Below are 8,272 nucleotides of genomic sequence, written 5' to 3'. Positions count from 1 at the left end.
TAGCCTGGGAGATGGAGAATACGTGCTGCTGAGGGGTGGCTGGACGGAGCTCAATCATGCCCATGGAGCTGACCCTTCTCTGCAGGATGTGTGAATCTCCTGGAATTGAGGTCCCACCATGGCAGACGGAGCAGGAGCATTACCAGGACACATTAGAGTGCTGGGAAAGAGCTGTGTGCATGCAGGAATGTGGTTGATGCAGGCAGGATGGAGAACACAGTGAGAACATGCAGTGGTGACATTTAAGGGAAATGCAGCTGGGATTTTAGGACAGCACAAGAGTGAGAATGTTCAGTTCACTGCACAGGATGCAAGCACATTTGAGGCTGGGATATCTTCGGTGCGTGAGGAGCTCTAGTAGGGCTTTGAAAGAAGCCAGGTGGCTTGATGAGCAGTTCAGGCATCTGCAAATTCATAGCAGCCCATAGCTTTGCTTTTCAAATAACACCCAGTAAGGATGGAGAGACATCAGTGGAACTAGGAAGAGTGAAACAGGTCAAAGTAAGGTGGGGAAACAGTGTATGGGGAGGGAGAAGGCGGCTGAGATCTGCAGGGAAACAGGAGCAGGCACAGGAGAGTGGAGGACGTCTGTGGTGGGGATGGCCAAGGCTGGTGGCAAGGCTGAAAGTCACCGACAGAACTGAGGTCTTTGTCACCTTGGCTATGGCTGCTGTCTCCGACAGTGAGGCCTATGAGAAGACACCGTTTCTTTATAGCACCTCGTTGCCTTCTTAGCCCCCAGGGAGCCCAGGAGATGTTGTACCATTGCCCTACACTTGGCATTGCCCCACACTTGGCATTGCCCCGCCTACCTGCCCTAGGAAGAGCCCTGAGCAAGGCACGAGGGAAAGGATCACTCTTCTGCAGGGCTGGGTGTTTGTGCTTGACCACGTTGCTTGATAAAACACATCAAGGGCTTACTTGGAACTGCAGCCTCCTTAGCAGTTCCTTTGACTAACTGTAACCAGTGCTTCTGATTTTCTATGCTAACCAGCCTCTGGGGAAGGGCACCTCTACTTGTGGTTCCCATTAACAGCCTTGTTGCTAATGGCCCTCGGTGGGACCTATTAAGACTCTAAGAAACTTTTGAGTTTGCTTCTGACTTTACCTTCTTGAGAGGTTTGTTCAATCTCCTTTCGCTGACTGTGCAAATGCACCAGAGGGCTCATTAAACACAAAAGGAACCCCAAGGAGCGGTGTTTCTTCCCATAACTGACGTCAAGTTTTCAAGTGTCGTGTGGCTAATTGGAGACATTTCAGGAATACAGCTGAAAAAGGAAGGTTTCAATGAGCACCTAATAAAAAAGAATCTGTTATTGTTAATTTTCTTCATTTTTCAGCTGCCTGGGACTCAGCTAACTCCTTTTCACACCTAACCTTTCTCCACTGAGGTCTGTAGCTGAACGTTGCAGCTCACATGCACCAATTCCTACCTGTTTTACTTACAGAACTACCTGCAAACAGATGCAGAAATATTTCTCTTGGCTGTGGAAAAAAAAAAGAGAGAGAAAATATGGTATAGTTTAATTTAAAAAAATTCCCTCCTCAGCTGTGCATTAAGACCAAGTTGTCTCCACTGAAGGCCACTTTCCACCGGGAACAACCTTACTGGAAGTATTTCAGATAAAGAGATAGAAAAGGATAGCTATAAACACAGCTAAGGAGTTCTCTACCAAGATGATTAAATGAATTACTAAAAGAGGAGGCAAGCTTAAAAGCTGCTGAAGTTCAAAGCAGCAGCTGAGTAGCTGATGGGTATCCGAATGACAAAGAGTAACGGGAGGAGGAACGCTGGATGGACAACGCATGTTAGGTATATCCATTCCGAACAGATGACCTTAGAAACGGTCGATTTAAGAAGGATGTGCAGAAATACAGGAAAGATTACTGAGATTAAATACATAGTGTAATAAACAGAGTAGCAGTAACACAAGTACTGGGGAAGATCAATATTTCTGCTTCTGAGGTTCTTGCACTTTCTGGAAATTTCCAGTTTGGCACTACAGGAAAACATTGTACTAAAATTATTTCAGCTGCTAAAATACACTTCTTTTTTTTTTCTACAGAATATTCTTCAACTTTCCAGGCAGAGCTCAGTTTCCTAAACATAAACATTTGTTTCCACTTTTAGAAGCCCCAGTGTTTCCCTGGGGCTGGCGGTCATTACACAGGACCTAGGGGAGAACAGAGCCCCTCTGGAGCTGAAGATGGAGGCTGGGCAGAGGGTACGAGGGGGGCACCAAGCTGTCTGTGTTTCTGTAGCTGAATCCCACCTCAATTTTGAAAATTGTTTTCCTTTACAAACAAAAACATTACCGTATGTTAATAACTGGTGACCCATTGGCATCAGGTTGATTATTCTGAGGCTGTTTTGAAGAATCCTGCAGACCAATTGACAAGCGCAGAGGGTTGAAATCTTGAAGAGGTAGGCCATCCCAAGGCATGTGGGGTACGCAGCAGATCATCCTGGTACGAACCCCTCATACCTCCAGTCCCTCAATAGGGCCAAAAGAATGGCAGTGAAGAGCTGGATTCATCCACCTTCCAGCATGAGTGATCGTATCCCTTAATCCGGCACAAGAGATGGTGGCTTAGGGATCGCACAGCTGGCGAGCTGGACTCCGAATGTACAAACGTGTCCATTGCATTGTATCACTCATTCTCCAGATGACATCATCTGAATAATTGTTCTAGGAAAAGCAAAACTTGAGCATCTGTGGATTGCCACGGGAGGTTGAGTAGATAAAATATGACCAGTAACAAATAGATTAGCTAGTCCAGTGATCCTGTGTGCATTGGAAGAGGGGGAGGTGGCATCTGCCTGGGAGACGTCTGCTCCAAAGGTCATCTTCCCTAGCCCAAATAGATGGAGAAAATAAGAATTCAAAAAGTGGATAAATCTGCAAAGTCAGGACCACAGTATCAAGAATTCTGTGAATGATGGCGTCAATAACGATTGGTTGGTGCATTATGGGTTTATTCCCCAGGAAAATTCTGATGACATTACAAGGCCAGGCCAATGTCTACCTAGCTAGAGAGTGCTTGGTTAGAGGTTTAGGGGAAGAGTCCAGGAAGAGACACAGGTATTGTCCTCTCGAATGGGAAACCTGCTCCCACGTTATTGGTTATTGTCCTGCAGTCCCAGATTCCTGGATCAAGAGGCATAATGTACAGCATGATGTCTAATGAGCTCAGGAGGACAGACTGGGTCCCAATCTGAGGGATGGCAACGATGGGCTCTTTCAGCCAGACTTGGTAACAACAAACGGGTCTTGATCATTGGCGGTGGATGCAACAGTCCATTTTGAAATTATTTTGTCATCTTTAGGGGAAACAGCAATGGAAAAAGTGTGGAAATAACAGTATAGAGGAGCAGGTGATGGAACTCACCAAAGTGTTGAGTACCTGGGATTCCCAACTGGTGTTTGAGGAAAGTGGTATAAATGTTTTTTGGGGGTTCTTATGTGATCTTGGGCTCTCCAATAGCCAACAAAAGAGAACTGTGAGGCTCTTCATCAGGAGCACACTCCTTCCCTCAGCAGATTTTATCCACAGTTTCACCAGCTTCAGTAATGTTGGCAAACAGAATTGGGCAAATAGCAGAGAAGTGACATTCTTTAGACGTCCTTTTCTCCAAAGGCAGCAGTAAAATTCTTCACACAGACGATGCGAGTCTGCTCAGTCACCTGGAATCATGAATTTTGCTTTTCCATTGACCATGATGGTGGATCGAGGAGGTAGCGGAGCAGAAAATGTTATCCCAAATGACACATTCACCAGAGGTGTCTTGGGTGGCTGAGCCTCCTTTAAGCCCAACTCAGAAAAAGTACTGTATTGTTTGTGATTCACAAATGCCTCATGATCTAATTAGTGACACACGTGAATGAGATTCCCACTGTCCCCACCTACTATCCAGCAAAATCACAGCCAAGGGAACGGGCTTGGTGGAAAGAAGATCCTGTTGAGCTTGACTCTAGTCCAGTACTGTGAAGAGTCATGAGAGCACCTGAGAGGGCATTTGTCTGCATTCAGACCTGCAGTAGATGTGGTGCTGCTCTGCTGGAGGCGGGGAGAGGTGCAGATGTTGACCTATGTCTCTCTCCCAGGTCAGTGCAATGCTGCTTTCTTGATCCAGCCCTGGCAGCCACTGAGCAGTCATTTCTCCCAGTCCTGATTGGCCAGTGGGCACTGGGTCAACCTCATCTCTGCAGTGCACCAAATGGTCTGCCCTGGGGCCATCAACCTCAGAGCTCTCATCCACCAGTTTGGTGTGCCCTTCCTCATGTGGTGGCTCAGGAAGAAGGGGAGAGATGTTGGTGGAAACTGGTGATGCGCACAGAATCCCCTTCCCTGAGTGTGTGGGAAAAAAATCGTAAGTCCCAGTGGGCCAGCCAGCCCCACATGGGCACCCCAGAGCACCAGTCAGCCTGGGGTGAGGGATTGCTTCTCAACCCCCCCTCCCCCCAAAACACACAGGCCCCAAAGTGAAGGAACCCCAGCGAAGTCAACCAGCTTCAAGCTAGGCTTGGAAGATGGCTCTGGGGTTCAAGGGAGCAGTTGCGTCTTAGGGCTGTAGGGATTCCTCTTAGGGCTTAGGCTTTAGGCAGTAACTGAAGCTTTCTGCTTTGCATTTATGGCTCAGGTTAGCCTCTCACCTCACCCTTCATCTGCACAGGCTTGACCTCCAAGAGGGGGTTTTGAGTGCTTCGCAGCTGTCATCATCTGAGCATTCCCTTACTGCTTCTGAAGCTTGCTTCAAAAGATGCAGTCACACTGTTTTAAGAATGTAGTCTTCAGTTGTGCTGTCTCATGCAACCTATCCGAAGCCCTTCCTTGGCCTTGTTCATCACAGAGATGTGACTGCTAGGCACTGCTGGGAGAAGAAATCACTCCTTCTGAGCTTTGCTGGTCACTGAGCTCCTTGGCCATAGCAGCAGGGCACTGCAGTTGCACCTTTCCCGGCTCAGGAGCGAACTCTGTTGGCAGAAAGGCTCCAGATTAGAGGCAGGGCAGAGCTGAGCACTGGTGTTGAGATTGCAGCTTGTGCTAAGTCACTGGGATCATCTGCCCTGACCTATCGATTAGGAAGAGCAGTGAACATCTGGCCAGGCTCTGACATTCCCCAATAACCGGAGATGAGATGATTCTCCTGGTTCTCCCACTGTGACTGCAGTGTCCCTGCCAGGAGTCACCTATGGAGGCTGTGTTTTGGGGAGCAGCCCCATGTCTCTGTTTGTGAGGATATCTCTTGCTTTGCTAAAAATCAACCCCCTGATGCGTAGGACTCCCATTGGTTCAAGTGGCTTCAGGAGAAGCATGGCCAGTGTCCACAGCAGCAATGTGCAGAAATGAAGAGGCTGGAGTTGCCATCCAAAGAGTGAGTGCACAGGTAAGAGGAAACTTGTCCTGAGCTGATGGTTGTGGATCCAAATAGGAGCCTGGGAGTGCAGGGATTGGACAGGGAGGGTGATGGGGTAAAAGACACAGAATGCAAGAGATTTGTCACCGCTGACACCTCCTTCTGCATTCACAGAGATCCTCACACACACTACAGCACAAAAACGTACATGTCAGCGTGCACACACAGACACAGAGGAAACATATGTGGGCACTTACAGCTGCGAGCACACGGACACTTGTGTTAAGACATGCTGTCATATGCACTTGCATGAATATACACACACACACAGTGATACCCACACAAAAATGAGTGTGCACGCACACACACACACACACACACACACACACGGACAGGCTGGAGAGCTGGGCAGAGAGGAACCTCATGAGGTTCAACAAGGGCAAGTGCAGAGTCCTGTACTTAGGTAAAAATAACCCTAGGCACAAGTACAGGCTGGGGGCTGACCTGCCGGAGAGCAGCTCTGCAGAGAAGGACCTGGGAGTGCTGGTGGATGACAAGCTGACCATGAGCCAGCAATGGGCCGTTGTGGCCAGAAAGGCCAGTGGTCTCCTGGGCTGCATTAGGAAGAGTGTTGCCAGCAGGCTGAGGGAGCTGATCCTGCCCATCAGCCCTGGTGAGGCCTCATCTCAAGTACTGCGTCCAGTTCTTGGCTCCCCAGGACGAGAGAGACATGGAGCTACTGGAGAGAGTCCAGGGTAGGGCTACAAGGATGAACAGAGGGCTGGAGCACCTGTCCTATGAGGAAAGGCTGTGGGAGCTGGGCCTGTTTAGCCTGGAGAAGGGAAGACTGAGGGGGGATCTGATCAATGTGTGTAAGTACCTGAAGGGAGGGTGTCAAGGGGAGGGGGACAAACTCTTTTCAGCTGTCCCATGTGACAGGACAAGAGGCAATGGGCAAAAATTGAACCACAGGAAGTTCTACCTGAGCGTGAGGGGGAATTTCTTCCCTGTGACAGTGACGGAGCACTGGAACAGGTTGCCCAGAGAGGTTGGGGAGTCTCTTTCTCTGGAGATCTTCAAGGCCTGCCTGGTTGCAACCCTGTCTAACGTGCTCTAGGTGACCCTGCTTGAGCAGGGAGGTTGGACCAGGTGATCTCCAGGGGTCCCTTCCAACCTTACTGATTCTGTGACTCTATGTATGCAGTCTTGCATGCGTGAATGTGCACAGACTCACGCGCATGGGGGTGCAAGCATTTGCTCAAACACATGTGATCTCACATGAAGGCAAATGTATGCATGTATGTGCACGTAGCCACACACAAATATACATCACAGCCAAAACACACCAGTATCTGTGGTCTCTTCACCACCACAACTGCACCGTGAGCACCGTCAACACTTTAGCTGATTCTCTCTTCATCTTGTCGGGCAGGGGAGAGAGGAGAACCACCAGGGTTCAAGAATGTAGGCATGTGAGTGGCGACTCTGCTATGACATGCCTCCCATTCCTGCAGCACCATGAGCAAGATGCACCTTGCCTCCATGCAGCTGTGGAATGCAGTCCGTGGTACAGAGATACTAACCCACCTGAGATGCCTTGGGGTGTCTCTCTAGTCCCCATCAAAAAAGACACGGCTTTCCTGGACATCCTGTGTTCTCCTTGCCAGTCGCATGTGGTTGTGCTAGACATCCCCAGCGTGTGACACGGTGCTGGAGGAATATTTTTAGGTCATGTAACATCGAGTTGCAGCATCTGAATTAAAGGAGGTGTCTGAAAAATAGGGACATACGTGTGTCAAAAGGAGATCTAGCAAATAAAGTTGAGGCAGCCTTAAGAGAGAGAGAGGGAGAACTCTTACTTTGGTCAGCTGCATAGTCTGGCACTGGACTTAAAGAGTAGTGACAGGTTTAGTTGTACTAAATGTGGGCACCTACTGTCATATCAGGTTATTCCCCTCCTGGCCATCCATCTGATGCTGCAAAACGATTCATGTCTCACAACTACTTCATCAGAGCTTGCAAACACTCATGTCTTGGGCTACCCCTCAAGTGCCATCAGGTGTTTCTGTCAGTGCTCCTGCCTTCCTTCTCCATCGACTATACTGGGAGCTTGGGCAAGGAGCTTGCATGCTGACACCCATTTTGTGCTCAGAACGAAAGGCAAAGGGAGGTAGCCCCACTTCTCTTAGACATCTCTCTCTCCTCTCTTCCGACAGGAAAAATTACACTGCTAGATTTAGTCTCTCCCCACAGTTTAGAGAGAGAATATAGGTGATTACCTTAGCCTACTTCAAAGTACGTTCCCCAGGAGAGACCATGGTGCCTCTCAGGAGCTGTTAGCCCTGGAGCCCTCAAGGACATCTCAAGAAAACCCATGAGGCAGAGAAAGTCATGCCTTTGGCTGTGCCTCTGCTCCTGAGCTGGACCAGGCTCCTGGGACTGGGAGATCTCATGGCAACCTGTCAGGCTGTGCAGAGAGCTGCTCAGCCTGGGAGCAGCTCCTCCACAAAGAGCAGCAGGGCTCAGGGCACTGCTTGCAGGTGCCCAGAGGAGGTGAGCAACTCAGAGAGAAGTTCAGGGCAGTCTGGAGTGGGAGGACCGCTAAGAGCTCACTGGAGGGGAAATCTTCACTACCCTTAACACAGTAAGTCTCTGCCTGTACAGCCATGCAGCTGAGATTCCTAAAGGGAACATCTAAGCTGGCACGTCCCATGGCCAAGCTGATCTGTCAGGATGGCTCTCACAGCTTCTCAGAGGTGCAGGAGAAGGAGGTGCTCCAGAGCAGAGATTCCTCACCCCACCATCGGAGGGAAAAGGGATCAACACTTTCTTCTCCTGAAGACTCCTTTAGGGAGTGAAGCCAGAGCATGCACACGTGTCTCCACAGGGCTGCAGTTCAGAGCAGTGTCCCTG

The sequence above is a fragment of the Rhea pennata genome, unplaced genomic scaffold (genome assembly GCF_028389875.1).
Source record: "Rhea pennata isolate bPtePen1 unplaced genomic scaffold, bPtePen1.pri scaffold_46, whole genome shotgun sequence".
NCBI classification, from domain to species: domain Eukaryota; kingdom Metazoa; phylum Chordata; class Aves; order Rheiformes; family Rheidae; genus Rhea; species Rhea pennata.
Note: the sequence above shows the minus strand (reverse complement) of the source record.